Here is a 17438-nt window from a genome sequence, read left to right as displayed (position 1 = left end):
GACCAAACTGAGAATGTCCTTGATGGTTGTGTGATGCTAAGAATGTCCCTTTCTCCAGTGTGTAGCTTCCTACATGAGAAACTGAGATTTTCACCTGTGTTTTTCACACCTTCTGTCAGCAGCAGTGTCTTTTCCTTTTAAGTAAAATCTTACTCAGCATCTCCCTCCCCAAAACATAAACACACATTCCCTCCAGTCCATTATATAAGTCATGTTTTGTTCATATAAATTTCCTTATATTAAGTTTAAATATGAAAATAATTAAGCATTCTAAAATTAATCAATGAAAACATGTATAATGCAGTGGTGATATAGAGTATATTAGAATTAGGGAAGGAAAGGTTATATGATGGGAATTATTTTTTAATTAATTAAAGCATTTTTGAATGAAATTCAAATTAAGTTTACTGAACCCTGAATCTCTTCCATGGATTATTAGTATTCAATAGCACATATTTGGAAAACCTTAGGGTAGATGATTCTTCTGAAAAATTTCTAGCTTTAAGATTTTAAATCGTCCATTGAGTTCAGATTGTCTAGTTTAAGACGGTTTCTGAAAATGGAAAAAGTTACTTTATAGAAGGGGAGGCCTCCCGGGCAGCCTGGCCGGTGCCCAGGATAATGCCAGGAGAGAGGGCTCAAGAAGGCGCGGGCCCTGGAGAATCCCAGGGACAGGAAGGGCAGGGCCTCAGACCTACACTGTCTGCAATTCCACACCCCGATGACCACAGCCAGGGTGAGCAGCTGAGACCAGAAGGGAAAGAAAGAGCCACCAGCAGGGCCCTGAACTGGAGCCATTTTCCTCACTCAACCAGAAACAGATGCAGGTCCTGACCAGGCTGGCTCCCAGTCAGGGGGGCAGGCACACAAGTGTGGCCTTGGGGATCTGGGTGCTAGGGGCCTGGCCCTGGGGATATCTTACTATCTGACACACACACACACACACGTACACGTACACGTGCACACTACAGTAACAACCCTCTCTCTACATGGTCTTTGTTCGTGTTCCTGCCAGGATGTAACAGTGGGATGGATGATTGTGCAGTAGGATCTTGTTCAGGTTGTTAGAACAGGAATTTTATCTTTAGCACCAAGAGGAAGTGGCGTCATGTGTTAAGCAAATGTGCAGTATCCATCACCATCAAGGACATGAGGTGTGGTCTACTGTCACCTTGTCCTCTGAGGAGGCCTCTGGATGGCAGGGGCTCATCTCCTGGTGCTTAGACATAAACAGCAGGTGATCCTAGTCACCAATAAAAATGCAGAGCCCTCCCTGGTGGTGCAGGGGTTAAAGTCTCAGTGCTATCAAGCTATGGCCAGCCACTGAGGCCTGAGCTGGATCCCCAGCCAGGGAGCTGACCCACATGGCATGCAGACCTCCTGTGTTGCCTGCTACTCCCCTCAGCAGTGTATTTGATTAGATCTGTGTATCCTGTTTCCCACTCTGTTTCTGGTGAATCCTCTCCGCCGCGCCCCCCCCCCCCCCCCGTATCTGGACTTGTAGGGTAAATAAAGTATCAGACTTTTCTGCTCTCATGCCATTAGGATTGATGATGCACCCTGCTGAATGCATGCCTGATGGCAGACACCTGGAGTGGGCATATGTAGGCAGGATTCACCTGGGCTGAGACTGGGCTTATAAGGGCGGCGTCGAGAACACCAGGAGAAGGAGAACAGGAGAGCAGAACCAGCAGAAGAGAGAGAACGAGACCACGAGGGAACATGAGCGCCCAGAAAGATCGAAGATTCACTGGGTGCTGGGAAGCCTGCCAGCCTCCTGCCCCTACCCTCGCACCCCTGCTTGCAGTGTTCCTGGTAAAATCCCAAATAAAGCCTGAAAAAGCCACCAAGGTCTCCAGGACTCTCCTTTACCCATCTGCATAGGATCATATAGATCCCGCACGGTGACCTTCCTGTTGCTACTTTGGTGTACGTCGGCAGGATATCCAATGCAGACGGGTATGGAGCCCTCTGAAGATCTCAGGAGGGACTGAGGAGTAGCAGACTGTGAGCCTGTGACAACGCTGGATGTGCCATGGCAGCACAGGTGACCAGAGCCCAGGAGCTGCGGGAAGAGCGAAAGACGCTGCAGGAGCACGGGGGGTGGACAAGATCTGGATGCTGCGGGACCAGACCTCGCCTGGAGGAGACAGCCCGTGAGGACCAGCCCATGATCCCTGAGGCTGCAGAATCGTAGGAGGAAGAGGACCACGATTCAGAGCTCGCCAGTGCTGACGAAAGGAAAAAAAATGATGAACTTGGACTGACAATCTCACCAGTAGCTGGAGGAACCTTCGCAGGTTGATGTCATGTTTTGGGGAACCTGGGGGAGGATGGTATTGTTTGTACACCACAGGGGATGAAAATCAAGGCATGGCCGGTGGGCCTTGGTGGCCAAAAGCAGCCTGTGTACTGCCCAGCAATCCTCGGGCCACAGCCCAGAGAGGCAACGGCCAGAGGAGAGGAAGGGGCAGGCTTAGCAGAGCCCAAGATCGGCTGAGGGAGGAAGCCCTCGCCCAGTTCCCTGCAGCCAGGCAGAGATGTATCAAAAAGCCAACCTAGATAAGGCACAAGCTGGTGCTGAGATTGGGAAGCCCTGAGGGGCTGTTAAACAGCCTAGGGGTGTTAAAGAATGCCAGTGAGTCTCTTAAAATCACCTGCAGGTTATGCCCTGTTCATTGTTGGGTGAGGAGCTGAGGAACCTGTCCTTGGGGGACGGGTGGGGAATGTGGCTTGTGGTGAAGCCCACAGTCAAAGAGGGGACCCAAGAGAGGCCGCATGTGGAGCTTGTGTCCATGGATCTCCGCACCATATGCATAGGGTTGGCCTGAGTGCAGGGGTCTGCGTGTCGCACTAGTGGCCATGACAGCCGAGTGTTGGAGTGACCGCAGACAGAAACCCTGCGCATTGGGCGATTACCCACAAAGAGTACAGAATTGCCCATCCAAGAGTGAGGGCATCCTGGGTGTGGATGTGGTGTGTGGCTTGTGGCTGAGACCATAGCCAGAGAAGGCCCGTGAAGCCTGACGGCTCTTGGGGTGTGACAGCAGATGCCTGAGTGGTTTCCGCCTCGCATGGGCAGTGCCTTCGGCAGCAGACGTGGTGGATCATCTGCTGGTGCCAATGATCTTGTCGTTTGCCCCTAGGTTGGTGCCTGCCTGGACTTGTTTGTATTCCGTTGTATTTATTGTTATATTCATTTGTATTTTATTTACTTTTGTGGACCATGGCTGTAGTATTTATATTCAACAAGGGAAATTTGTATATAAAACTTTATGTCGACTATATGGCAGAAAACCCTAAGGGGGTGAACTGTAGGGTAAGTAAAGTATCAGGCCCTCCTGCCATTAGGATAGATGATGGACCCTGCAGTGCTGAATGCATGCCTGATGGTGGGCGCCTGGAGTGGGGTGTGGGCATGTGTAGGCGGGATTCACCTGGGCTGAGATGGGGCTTATAGGGTGGTGTCGAGGAGCAGAACACCAGGAGGAGAACAGAGAAGAGCACAACCAGCAGAAGAGAGAGAACGAGACCGTGAGAGAACATCAGAGCGCCCAGAGAAAGCGAGATTCACTGGGGGGCTGCGGTGTACCTGGTAAAATCCCAAATAAAGCCTGAAAAAGCCACCAAGGACTCCAGGACTCTCCTTTACCCATCTGCATAGGATCATAGGGATCTGCTCTGTGCCCTCCTGCCAGTACAGGCCTACACCCCAGTTCTTGTATGCATAAATAAAAATAAAAGTAAATCTTCAAAATGCAGAGTCTTGATCCAGGTCCTGTCTCAGTGTCTCAGGCGGCACTGTGAGCCGTCACAAAAGAACAAGGTGTTTGTCCCAGGGGCTGAGAGATCCTGGGTCCCTTCTCCTGGGGCTGCCTCTCTCCAGGGACCCCAATCTCAGTGCCTTATCCTCTCTAAGGGTCAGGCCTTTCCCTCCACCTGCCAACCCCGCCCTGCGGGCAGTGGCCTGTACAAACTCTCCCCCCTGTCCCACTCAGAGTCCACACCTGGTGAGGAGCCCACGTGCTCCCCATTCTCAGTGCTGACTCTCCCTCTTTCTGGAGGGCCTGAAACAGCTGGGTGGGAGGGGGTGCGCTATGAGGGAGGAGAAGGCCCACAAATCCAGCCCTGGGGAGGGCTGCATGCCCACATCCCTCTTCCCCGACACTCTACTGGTCTCTTAACTGGCAGGACACGCGGATTCAGTCTGACCATCCCCTCCCTGCTATGACCCTCACTGCTCTGCCCCCGCCATCTGTCCTGATCCAGCTCATCCGCGGTCATCACAGCTGCTGAGCCCTGACCCCCAACCTCTGTATCCAGTTCACCTTGCTCAAGGAGAAGGAGGTGCCTCAGGACTCAGGATCTGCAGGAGGCGGGCTGACAGGGGACTGCACCTGGCTGAGCCACGATGCTCACTGTACCCAGAGAAGAGCTGTCCCTCTGATGGCTTCCTGACAGAGGCCCTGCCAGCTTCTGCCCCCTGCAGGCACCCGAGCCTTGTTTGTAGGAGAGGAATCCTGATTCCAGTCTTGTGAATTGGAGGCAAAGCCTTTAACTCTCTACCTGGGATGCCACCTGCCTCTCATCCACCTGACACAGATACTTGCTGTGGAGACACCCTGCTGCTGTCACCAAATGAGGTGTGAGGAGTACATGTGTGCTGTGTCCCCAAACACCACATCCACCTGTGTATCCCCGCAGGGATCCTCCTGCAGAGGCATCTGACCCCAGTCAGGACTGAATGGCTCAAGTCCATTGGCATGAACAGGTCCTAAGCCTCGATGGCCCTTCCCTCCCACTGGATTTACAGTGAGGGGAGTTCTGCACTCAGGGCTGAGCTTGTCCAAGTTCTTGCTCAGATGACATGAGCCCTTCTCACCTGGTTTCAATCCACCAGGAGCAGGTTCAGGACAGGGGTGTTAGACTGGAAATTCCATGCCCTCCCTCATAGCACTGACCTGCCCATCCCACCCCACTGTCTTCTGCCCCCAGTACCTTCAGTGTAAACCCATGATGCCAAGTAGGATGGCGCAGGGGAGGAGGATCACAGGGAACAGCCAGGGCATGTGGCTCACAGTTGTGGCCTTGGATGTGATGGTGACTGCAGCAGGCTGCACCTCCCATGCTGTCTCTTGACATGGTCTGGGCATTGGGGGAGACTCCCAAGAAGCGGGGAGTTTCTGTGCTCCCCTGAAGAGGGAAAGTTGTACTTCCCAGAAGAGGGGAGTTCTTGCACTCCCCAAAGAAGATCTGAACTAGGGAGTCTCCATGGCAACGCCTGCTAAAGCTCTCCTCTTTGTTCTTGGTTAATGCTGAAGTTAGTTATTAATTGGCCTGTGAAAACCTAATTCAGACCCAGGTGACAATTGGCTTATTGTTCTTACGCATGAACTATCACAAAAGAAGTAAAAAATTGTTTAAGGTATAGTTAGAAAAGAAATGTTTTGGCCCTGAGAACTATGGAGAACAAGCTGCCCTGAACCAGCTTTGCTCGGAACCATAGCCTAACATGGGGGGTAACTGTTTGCGGCAACAATACATTTCCTGGTGTATGAGGTCAATAATTCGTAGGCCATGTGGAGGCTAGGAATGTCTACTTAAGAGTTAGACTTCAGTAGAACTTACGTAGATTTGATTAATTGTTTTAAACCATTTTGAAATAATTAATATATTGACCAAGTTAATTGAGTGCTAGAAAATAGATTGATTTTGGTAATTGAATATAGAATAGGAATTTTACACCCACGTTTGTAATTGGGAAAATTTAAATGTTGCCAAATGTTGTGCTGTCTTGTATGATTGATCATGCTAGTAAATGAGCTGTACCTAGGAAACTAATTATTCTTAGGTTACCAGAGAAATGGCCTACAGGTGTAAGGCCACGGGAGTCTTTACATGATCATGAGAAAATATGTATTGTCTTTGCTCTGCTTCAATGCTTAAGCTGATGTAATCCCACTGCTCGCCTTAAGGTATAAATAAAGACCCGCTGAGAACCTCAGCAGGAGATACTTGCATGAAATAAGGTGTCTGTGTCTTCCTCACTCCTACCTTGCTCCACTTCCCCTCAGTCCTCTGAGAAAATTTTCCCGATGCCGTCTTCTCCTCTCTGAGACCCTTGACACAACTTCTAGCTGGAGCTGGTCTCCAGCAGGTGACAGGGGCCATGGTTGGCGATTCTGAAATAAAAACACAAAAGTGAAAGCCCTCAGCAAGACCCCACACGTGAGAAGAGGCCGCCTCAATTCCTCTGGCCCAGGTCCAGCACAGAGGAGGATGCTCTACTCCTCTACTGTTGGGGGTACAGTGACAGGCCCTGGGGTGGGCCAGAGACAGGAGGTGGGTCCATCAGGGGCTCACACAGTGAAGGGAACTAGGGTGACCTCTAATCAGTCACCCCTGCTGTGACAGAGGAGGGCCCAGGAGCGGGTGCAGAGTCCTCTTAGGAGCTGGCATGCGAGGCGGACAGGACGGACTGCAGACACACAGCAGGTGAGACAGAGAGAGGGTTTCTCAGAGAAGGGAGAGTCAGAAGGAAACCTCTGAAAAGAGCATGACTCCCCCGGGTGTGGGGTCAGCTAGAATCCCCAGAGCAATGTCCCAGGGGGAGAGACGGTGGGAGGAGAAGGGGAAGGAGGGAGAACAGCCCTGTGACCAGGGTCTCCTGAGAGCCGCTCCCTGCACAGGATCAGCTGCTCCCACAGGCAGACTCACACCCAGTCTCTCTCTCTCTCTCACACACACACACACACACACACAGACACACACACACTCATGTCAGAAAACGACACTTCCTCCCCACACAGCACTACCTGTCATCCCCGGCACCTCCCGGTGCGCTGCCACTTACCGAAGCCACATCTGGCAGTCCCCGTGGGGCATCTTCAAGAGTAAGTCGTTCAGTTCTCTGTCCTCCGCCCACCTCTCCAGCATCCTCGTGTCTGTGGGCGGGTCCACTTCCCAGAGTCTGGTCTCTGAGTCCAGGTGCAGGGAGATGGGTCCATTGACAACAAAGCGCCAGGATGCGCGGCTCTGTCCACGGGCCTCCCCCTCACACACCACCGTGCCCTGCAGGGAGAGGGGCCCTGCCCTGGGGAAAGCTGGGTCTCTGCTCTCCACATCCTTGGCCCAACTGGTATCCACCCCCCAGGGCCCTTGACTCCCTGTCCTGCTCTGTCCTCCATGTCTTCCCCCATCAGGATCTCTTGGGGGGGGCCAACTCCACACAAACACCACAGTTCGACACACACCTCACGGTGTCCTGGGCCCATGGGGATGTTCTTCTGCCCTGGGGCTTCCCCACTCACCACTGCTTCTCACCATCTCTGGTTGCGGGTCAAGCAGTTTCTTCTTGAGCTCCTCCATCAGGTACTTGAGGGATTCAGTCTGTCCCTCCCAGGCCTCTGTGGCGTCCTTCTTGGTCCCCAGAGGAAAGACAAGTTTTACCTTCTGCCCCCCACATTGCCTTGAATCTCACACCATGGATGTCCAGGTCCAGGCCGAGGAATGATGGAGAAGTTGTAGCAGAGGGGCTGGACAGCTGTGAATGAGAACCGGGATGGGGGGTTGGAGTGAGAGGGAAGGGACACAGGCTCCCCTCTCAATCTGTGGGACACAAGAGACTCTCTGAAGGGCTGGGCTGGAAGAGCAAGGCTTCTCTTGGTGGCCCCTCCTGCTCCCCAGATTTCAAGACATGTCCTTGTGCCCTCCTGGCCACCCCCCATAATCCAGTCAGCCCCGGCACATTCTAGATGGCACTGGTGAGAATGGCAGCCTAGTGACCTTGCAGGACATGGAGGGGCTGCTCCTGAGGAAGCTGGTCAAGGGGAGGGTGGGTGGGACAGAAGCCAAGGTGGAGAAGGAGAGTTTGCAGAGCTGGGTCATGGAGTCCAGCAGGCCCAGCAGGGGGACTGTTCTGCTCACAGGTGCTCCAGGAGCTGGGAAAGCCACGGTCCAGGCAGGGAAAACAGAGAATCCAGAATTTCTGAGGCAGGGGGTGGAGGCGGGATGACCACATGCTTGGGAAGTGAGGTGTCAGGGTGGAGAGGACAGGACACACCCAGACACCCCCTCAGCCACCCAGGCTCTGGGTGAGGCCTAAAGAACTCTGGCACAAGCCCTGAGGAAAGCCTGGGTGAGAAGGACCCCGAATTCTTCAGGCTCAGTGAGGACTTCTGCTGAAGGTGGTCAGGGAGCCAGAGGATGTTCCCAGAACGGGCCCCTGCAGTGAGGGGGAGGGCGCATGTAGAGGCTCCAGGTCAGGAGCCAGTGACCGGGATGCAGCACGTCGGGTTGGAGCAGCCCCAAGGAATCCTCAGCCCCAGAGACCCGTGGGCATGGCTGCCAGCACCTGTGGTGCTGGGCAGGCCAGCCAGGCTGGGCAGCCCTCCCGGGGCTGAGCACTCAATTTCCTAAGTAAAGTCAACATGGAACAGGCGCGGACGCCAGGGCAGCCACCGGCGCCGGCTCGGCCCGCCTCCTTCGCCCCGCCCCGCCCCCATTCTCCCCGCCCCGCCCCCTTCGCCCCATCGCCCCGCCCCCTTCGCCTCACCGCCCCCTTCGCCCCGCCCCGCCCCTTCTCCCCGCCCCGCCCCCTTCGCCCCCGCCCCGCCCCCTTCGCCCCGCGCCGCCGCGGCCCGCCGCTGGCTGTCAGCTCCCTCAGCGTCCGGGAGAGCCGCGGTGTCTGCTGAGCCGCTGCGGCCGCCGGCTGCTGCACGTCCTGGGCCTTGACTTCCCCCTGCTGACTCGCCGGCCGCTTTTCCTCTGTCCCCGTCGCCTCATGAAGCCGCTGGTCGTGTTTGTCCTCGGCGGTCCCGGCGCCGGCAAGGGGACCCAGTGCACCCGCATTGTCGAGAAATATGGCTGTATACATCTTTCTGCAGGAGAACTTCTTCGTGATGAAAGGAAAACCCAGATTCGCAGTATGGTGAACTCATTGAGAAGTACATTAAAGATGGAAAGATAGTGCCAGTTGAGATAACCATCAGTTGTTAAAGCGGGAAATGGATCAGACAATGGCTGCCAACGCACGGAAGAATGAATTCTTGATTGATGGTTTCCAAGAAACCAAGACAACCTTCAAGGGTGAAATAAGACCATGGGTGGGAAGGCAGATGTATCTTTTGTTCTGTTTTTTGACTGCAATAATGAGATCTGTATTGAACAATGTCTCGAGAGGGGGAAGACTAGTGGCAGGAGTGATGACAACAGAGAGAGCTTGGAAAAGAGAATTCAAACCTATCTTCGGTCAACAAAACCAATTATTGACCTATATGAAGAAATGGGGAAAGTAAAGAAAATAGATGCTTCTAAATCTGTTGATGATGTTTTTTTTTAAAGATTTATTTTTATTTATTTTATTTATTTATACATGCACTGGGTACAGTCAGAAGCGCAGGAGGGTGAGAGGATTCACCAGAGCCAGAGCAGGGAGCAGAGCAGGCAGAAGGACCGAAGTACACTGCTGAGGGGAGCAGCGGGCGGCAGGAGAGGTCTGCGCGCCATGTGGGACCCTCCTCCGGTGGCCGGGGAGCAGCCGGGGATCGAACCGGCGCTGCAGAGGCTGCAGGCAGCTTCGCAGCCCAGCGCTCAACCACGGCGCCACCAGGGGAGGCCCTAAATTACATTTTTTTTATCTCCAGTTTTTTTTTTTTTTTTGGTCTTAGGGGTAGACAGTGAATTTGGGTTTAATTTATCTTATCTATGGTGCTCGCAAAACAGAAGGATATCGGCTAGTTCTTTTTATTCGAAAAGAATATCCCTTTTATAGTTTGTGCCTTTTTGTGAGCAAAATTTTTAGTGTATGTGTACATCCCTTTAGTAATTACAAGATGTTAGGTGTAGGGATACCCTCTTCCCCTCTTTCTTGCAGGTTTTAAATTTCTGACCTGCTAAGTGAATCTGTGGACCAAATTCCAAAGGAACTTTTTGTGTAGTCCGTTCTTGCACAATGTGTTTGGTAAACAAACTCATGAAATGAATTCCTAGAAGTGTTTTAGTATTTATCAAATAACTGACCATTTCCTATAGAATGATAAAGAAACGTAGGCTTTATGTTGTACCACAACTTGTACAAAGTTGTGTGATAGGGCATATTCTTTACTTCCAGGGATGGGGATGAGGGTATGGGTGGGGGGTGTTTTCAGAGCCTGGAAGAATTGTCAGCTTTATTCTGACAAAAATCTGAGGGTAAGGAGCAAGGACTGTGTCTAATTGTTGTAGGTCCTCACCCGCACGCTTAAAAGGGACTTATGAATACTCCACTGCAGGCACACACAAGAGGTTAATAAAAGGTTTATTTACAAGGGAAAAGGAAATAAGGAAAATGTGCAACTCAGGGAGAAAATAGGGAAATAAAGTCTTTAATGCGTCCTACCCAATCCGCTGACCTGGAATCCCAAAGTCACTCTCAGAGCTGCGAGCTGGCGGAGAGCCAAAAATGGGGGAACCTCCAAAGCCCACGTGTCTGCCTTATACCAACCTGGCTGCTTAACCCCACCCTCAGGTCCCAGCCACCTTCCCTTTGGTGGTGATGGGATTTGGAGTTCCCAGTGTCTTTGGCTTTGGCCTGGGGTGGGGGTGGAGTCCACAAAGCCTGTATGGAATTTGCTTTAGGACAGCCTTTTCCCCCTAACAATAGCAGTGGAACCTTGAAGTGTGTGTATTAGATTGATGGTAAAATGATTTGGTTAGCATTTTAGTAACACTTCAAAATATTTTTTTTGTTTGTTTTCTGACTAAATATAGTGTTAGTAAAAAGAAATTTAATGGTTAAATTTCCGATTTGTATTTTATTTTCTTGAATATTTTTTTCAGTTATTTGTTTAAGAAGATTTAAAAATCATTGCACTTTGGTCAAAAAAAGGATAAATATATCTAATAAATGTTTGATTCCCCCCCAAAAAAAATCAACATGGAACACAAGGAAGGGTGATTGGGAGCCTGAAACCCCCATCCTAGCACATACTTGGGCCTCTGCCAGTTTCTAGAACTGAGCCATTTCTCTGCTGTAAGAGGCCATGCTGCAGGGAGGAGACAGCTTTCAACTCCTGGTCTTTCCCAAAGTCCCTTTCTGGGGGTAAGTGGAGAGTCACGGCCGCCAGCCCTTCTCCTGTACTCCGGGGCATGGCGAGTGGGGAGGGTGTGCAGCCCAGTGTTGACGCTGCGGTCACCTGGTGAACCCGCAACGCTGGTGCCAGTTCCATGGCTTCAACTCTCCTGCCTGCTGCCACCCTGCCAGCAACACTAACTGCCCCGCAGCAGCACCGGGACACGGAGACTGAAAGTTGGGGCAAACCATGCCATGGTGCTGACACTTAGGAAAATGTGAAAATCCAGGTGACTCTAATGAACCTGCCCAGGAGGTCAACTGAGCCCTTTTTTACCTGAGGCCACCCGTGGCCAGCTCACCACCCCTGCTGGGGGGTTCGAGGTCTCCAATCTCTCCTAGGCTCTGCCTTCTTCCCCACACTCCCATTCTGGCCCCTCCCACTAATCCCTTCCACTTGCTGTCTCCATGGCCACTTTCAGTCCTTCCTGTTCTGCTCAGAGGACTTAGACCAGCTTGTGATGAAAGGGGCACAGACCTCCTTAGTTGTTCCCTCTTCAAGGCCGAGATCTACTCGTTTCCATGGCTGCCGGCTCTAGGCCCCTTATCAACCAAAGTCACCTCTCCCGGGAAACGCCGATACCCAGGCGGAGATTTCTATTTTCTCTTCTGTAAGTTTTCCAAGGCAGCCACTGCCCCCGGAAAGCAGCTCATGGTACACCCTGCACACCAGGAAGGGGATTCCCCACCTCTGAACCGGCAGCATTTAAATTGTTGGGCTCCTCTGGGAGGAAGAGTGAAGTGACCGGTTGAGGTGTAGAAAGACGCCTCAGTCACATGCAGGGGCTCCTCGTCTTTGCTTTCATTTCCACACATTCAAAGACATCAAAAGTGAGGAGGAAGTTCCTGGCCCATCTTGTCTCTGTGACCCTGACCCATGACCTCTTCTGTGCATTCAGCACACATTCCTGAAGTGGGAGGCCTGGTGAGGCCTCAGCACGAGCAAGTGTCTCGTTAGGAATTGTGGCGTGGGATGAGAAAAGATTATTGAGTCCATGTGTGGAGCAATGAGAAGCCTGGAGGGACTCCACCATGAAGGTGCAGTGCAGCTCCAAGGGCAGTCTTGTTTTTAGTTTAGAATCAAGCAGAAGGGAAAAAAAAGATCAAAGAAGCAAGCAGGCCCACAGGAAGTGCGTAAGTGTGTGGTGAATGCATAACCATTTGGCTTCAGCCAAAGCTGGCAAATCAGGGAGAAAGGGGAAGCCTAGGTGTTTTGTTACTCTAAGAATAACATCCTCTGCCGTTTTCAGCATGTATCGATCTTCATACCAGGACTTTTGCCCTGAGAGTTTCATTATCTCAAAATTTCCCTATTCATAGTCTGGGTGAAAGGCACTGAACAGTCAAGGCACAGAATAATCAAGGCAGACACTGGCAGTTGAGGCACAGAATAATCCAAGCTTCCAAAGGAAGCTGAAGGTGTTAAAAAAACAAACAAACAAAAAAAAAACCATGAGTCTGCCCTCCACAAAGAACAGGAATTCTCCTTCAGGCTTCATCTGCCCACAGGCCCTGGGCTTAGTATGCAGCCCACACTGTGGTTGGACTGAAGCCCACTCCCTCCTCCTCTCCCTCTAAGTGTCCCCTCCACACACCCTGCATCAGTCTTTCTACCTATATTCTGGTCTGTATCCCTCAGATCCCTGACTATGCAGGGGTGTTAGAAAGACACAACGGGACGTGATATGTGCCCATTTGAACAACTGCAATCTCGTGTCCAGTGGGATGGGAACACCTGACAGTGGAAAGTTCCAGAACTGAATGCCTGGGGCACGATTTGAGGACCAGCAGGGAGAACAGATTGGTTGACCTCAGGGTGTTGGAGAGGAAGACATGTCGGTGGTGATATAGGAAATTGCTCTGGCAGTGATGAGATCTGGGGAGATAAGTCATGGGACACCCCCTGCAACCACAACCTCACTTAATCTTCTTCTTTCCCCCACTCTTCCTTGCCACACAGATGATAATTTAATCTCAGAGGACCTCCGAGGCCCTGTTCTTTGATGGGCAAGTCACTTCTAGGCTCCTGCCTCACAGTGCGGTCAGGGCGTGTGCACACTCCTGCTCAGGCCTGACTCACACTCTGCCTGGGCCTGAGGCTGAGCAGGCACCTCCTGTGGGGAAGCAGCTGGGTCTTGATTGCGCTTATTGTGCTCTTTTCCTTCATCATCCTATTATGAAAATTAAGTTTTCTTATTCCATATTTTTAGTAACCATAAGATTTCTGAGGGAAGACTGAACTTAGAAGTAGTGAGTCCTTCCTTTTCTGAAGCATAAGGCAGTGAGCTTCTTTCCATGTTTTGACTTGCTAAAGATATGGGTTGTTATTTTTTATTTACCCTTTTGTAAACATGTGTATTTTTGAAATATTATGTTTATGGTGGTGGCACTGACTTATGGCCAGGTAAGTTTTAGCGACTTGAGGTCCCGGTCTACACATGTGCTCCCTCCCTGCCTGCAAAGCCCCAGCACCCTGAACATCGTCCATCGGGTTCCTTTCAGCGTGGGTGGACACTTGATTTGTGTTGTTATGAGGGCACGCCAAACTGAAGTCATCAAATGGGGGAATGTCCATGGACTAGAGATGGTGAAGTTCGTGTCAAAGGAGGAGTCAAGTGTTCAAACAATGTCAGGAACTCAGCGAATCCATTTCTTGTCCACCATTTGAATTGGGTGGAACATGATCTCTTTGCTCAAGCAATCCAATGTTGAAGCGCAGTAATTCCACCTCTTAGCGCCAGAGGAAGTGGCTTGTGTGTTAAGAGGAAGACGTGACGGGAAATCATCAAAGGCCACAGAGGACAGGCGATGTGGAGACCTTGGTCGTGGTTCCTAGGAGTACTGAGATTTTGGAACCACGGCATCCTGGGGTGGGAAAATGAAGCACTGAGCCATGGTGGGACCTGGAGAGAGGGGCCCGGTGAGTGCTCACACACTTGCTAACAGCTGCTTCTTTGTTTGCTGTCATCCTGCTGGACTGGAGAATGCAGGTCCACTTGGTTCTCAGTCCGAGTCGTCTGGGGGCCTTCCTAGGGTGGAGATGGTAACAGTGGGGACAAAAGATCCATGGCCCAAACCCTTCACTCCTCAGGCAGAGCTGGGGGTGGAGGATTCCTTCTGACGGTGTGGCCCTGTGCTAGGGATGTGTGTTGAAGTGTGCTCAACCTTCCTACCCTTTCTGATGTGGGTATTTTAAAAGTAACTTGGTGAGGAGGCGTTTCTGACTTTGTCAGAGGGAGTGAGGGAGTACATTTGGTGCATCCAAGGGAGGAGGAAATCCAAGAACCCCCTGTGTCACCAAGTTGGTCCATAGTACCCCTAAAACAATATTTAAAAACAGATTTTTCACCAGCAAAGATATATTTTGTGGTGAGCAGGTAAGGAACGGGTAGGGAGTGAAAGGAAAATCCACTGCTGGGATGGAGTGTGTTTGGTAAATCAGAGTTTTTTTAATACCAGGTTGAGAGATGTGCCTCAAGGCTGAGGGTGATTTCTTGGTAGTTAATGTAAGGAGGATCATTACATTTTCTGTTTCCATAGAAGAATATCAGAATGTATGGTTTTATTTACTCCATGATGTAGACGATAATGATTCCCAAAAATTCTTTGGTTATAAAATAACATTCTGAAGTTTATTACATTCTAGAAATGTAAATTTTAATATGTGTCACTTAAGGGTGCTCCTACACACACATACACACACATGTAGGCAGGTCATGTCTCCATGGAGCCACCATATCTTTCCCTCTCCTCTCCAGCATTAGGCGCCAGCATTTCTCCTGGTGGTCCCAAAACTTCTCAAGCTGGCATCTGCATTCTCCCCTGGAGAACTAAAAGAACTCGGCCACATCCCTGTCCCTCTCCTACTTCTCTTTCATCAGTATGCCTCCCGCATGACCCACTGTCCAGGCTTTTAAGCCTATAAGGCAAATATGGATGAGAAGGGCATCAGAATTCTCCAGAAGCTAATGACTGCTATTCCTGAAGGTCAGGAATGGTGAGAGGAGATGCCATTCCCACAGGGGCTCACAGTAGTAATGGGCTGGAGAATGTGGTAACAACAGATGACAGGTATAGGAGCTCTGTGTCAGCTGCGCAGCAGGTGAATGATTGAGAGGACTAGAGTGGTCTGAGTGCCAGGAGGTCCTGAGAGCTGTGAGGATTTTTGGTAGACAACAAAAGCATGGAGGCAACCCAGATGGGCAGCTCAAAGCATACTTGATTAAATGATTCAAACAAAGACAAAGCTGCACCACCTCAGCTCTGCCCTGCAGCTTCCTGCAGTATCACTCAGGATCTCCTCCACAGAAAGAGGGACGGAGGCCCAGGACATTGGGCCTGTCATGCTCACTCCACCCAGAGCAGGTTTCTGGCTGTCAACACCCGACTGGGCAGTGCTTGAGAGGATCCCCTAGAGGACAGGGGACTATATGTGGGACACCTTATACACACTAAATCTGGAGTCAACAGGTTAGGACAGGGCCAGATCTGCCCCCGCGGGTTTGTAGGATGTCTTTATGGCTGCAGTGCAAGGTGGAGGGAGTCAGCCCCAGGACAGATCCTAATGGCACTGGAGGCAGAAATACTCTCTGGCCCTGAAGAAAAAGATTCCCAACTCCTAATCCAATGATACTGTCTCCTCAGTAGGTAAAATCATGCCTGGGATGAAAGGTAAAGTGGGAGATGCCCCCGCTCACACCCAGGTCTCACTTGGGTAAACACCCGCCCCTCCTGAGGGCCAGGTTTGGGGCGTTCCTGGAGTGTGTCCTCAGGTGGGGGGTAGGAACCCTTTTGAGAGGAAGTGTTAGGGTCACCTTTTTGTGGGTTGGAGTTGGTGGCCCTGGGTGCACTGAGGAAGTGAGAGGGGCCTGAAGCCATGGGAGCTGGGGTGGAGGAGAGTTGACTGAGGGGTGGTGGCAGGGAGGGTCTGGCCAAGAGAGGCCCTGGGGTGCACCTCTGTCATTGTGTGACAAAGTGAGTTCGGGGTTCAGGGAGCAGAGCAGTGGAGATGGTGAAGGGAATTTTTGAGCAGAGGGTGTGTGTTTGCTTCTGAGGGGCAGAGGACTGTGGGGGCTGCATGGTCCTGTCCCTGTGGGGACGCCTCCGTCATGATCACACCCAGGTTCCTAGCAGCTCTGGCACCCACTAATCCAGGGGCAGGGGATTTCAGCAGATTTTCCCATAGTGTGATCGCCTCCCCTGCCCTCCCTTCTTCCTGGGGTTACTTTTTCCTGGAAGTCATATCTCTTCTGTCCAGCCGCTTGCACAAGAGAGGTGCGCTGGAACCACAGATGACCATGCTGCCAAGCTTGCACCAGGGTGAGCCACAGGCAAGAAGGTTCAGGAATCCCATCCCCGTCCCATGTCTTCACCTCCCCCACTCTGCCCAGACACAGTCCGGCAGTAGACATAGGTCCAAGAGAGCTACCGTGAACTTGGTGTGCAGGTCTGCCCCATCACCATCTGGGGACCCAGTGTGGCTGACACACATTGCAGGCCCCAGGCAGAATCCCGGAGCTTCAACCTGCCCTGGTGTCCCACACTCCCAGCCCTTAGCTGGGCCCCTGGCCGCCCACCAGCTCCCTGGGCTGTATATCCTGATAGTGATAAGTGTCCATTCTTGTTGCGTGCCCTCACCCCCTGCACACACACACACACACACACACACACACCCCCCACACTCTGCCCCACCACTGTCAAGTTCTGTCTGTGTTACTTCTGCATTCACCGTCATTTCTGCTTTTCTTAAATGACTCAGCATTTCTTTTCCTTCTAAGCACACGAGAGAAAGCTGCGGAAGACAGCTGCTGCCATCTGAAATCAGAGACACTTGCTAATCCTTTCACTCCAGTGGACCCCAGGAGCTTTCGTCAATCAGGGGAACTCGTCTTTGGAAAAAGCTTTGGAGCAGGGAGGCCAGAATTTCTATTTTTCCCTCTTTCTGCTGCAGGCTCAGATTCCTCGAGGCCTCTGATGTCACCTCTGCTGGTTAAACAGATGGTTCTAGAAGCCAGTGGTGATTGGGTCTCCCTGGTCTTGATTCTCACATCTCTCGGTCGCCCAGCCATGCAGTCAGCATCTCAGTCTTCATTTCCACATGAGGAGACCACGGGGCATGAGAGGGCAGAGACTGGGAAGGGGCTTGTGCCTCTGACACCCCGGCTCCTGCCTTTGCTGACCTCAGGGAAGCCGCGCTAACACCTCAAGTGGGGGCCCCTGTTGAGTCCTCAGCATGTGCAAGCTCAGGCCACCTGAGCAACTCACCTTTGTCCACCACATCAGGTTGTGTTCCTGCTTCATATTCTTATAAATTGATCCATGGAAAGTT

At 51.7% G+C, this 17438-nt stretch overlaps 1 pseudogene across 1 annotated transcript; it reads left to right on the top strand.

Annotated features, from left to right (window-relative positions):
• The first annotated feature begins 8767 nt into the window (after nt 1-8767).
• LOC311166966 (UMP-CMP kinase-like) lies at nt 8768-9806 on the top strand (annotated as a pseudogene). Its single transcript has one exon. The product of its transcript is annotated as a UMP-CMP kinase-like (transcript).
• Nucleotides 9807-17438: the final 7632 nt, after the last annotated feature.

The sequence above is a fragment of the Talpa europaea genome (assembly GCF_964194135.1).
Source record: "Talpa europaea genome assembly, chromosome: 2".
NCBI classification, from domain to species: Eukaryota; Metazoa; Chordata; class Mammalia; order Eulipotyphla; family Talpidae; genus Talpa; species Talpa europaea.
This window is presented reverse-complemented; position numbering and strand designations above follow the sequence as displayed.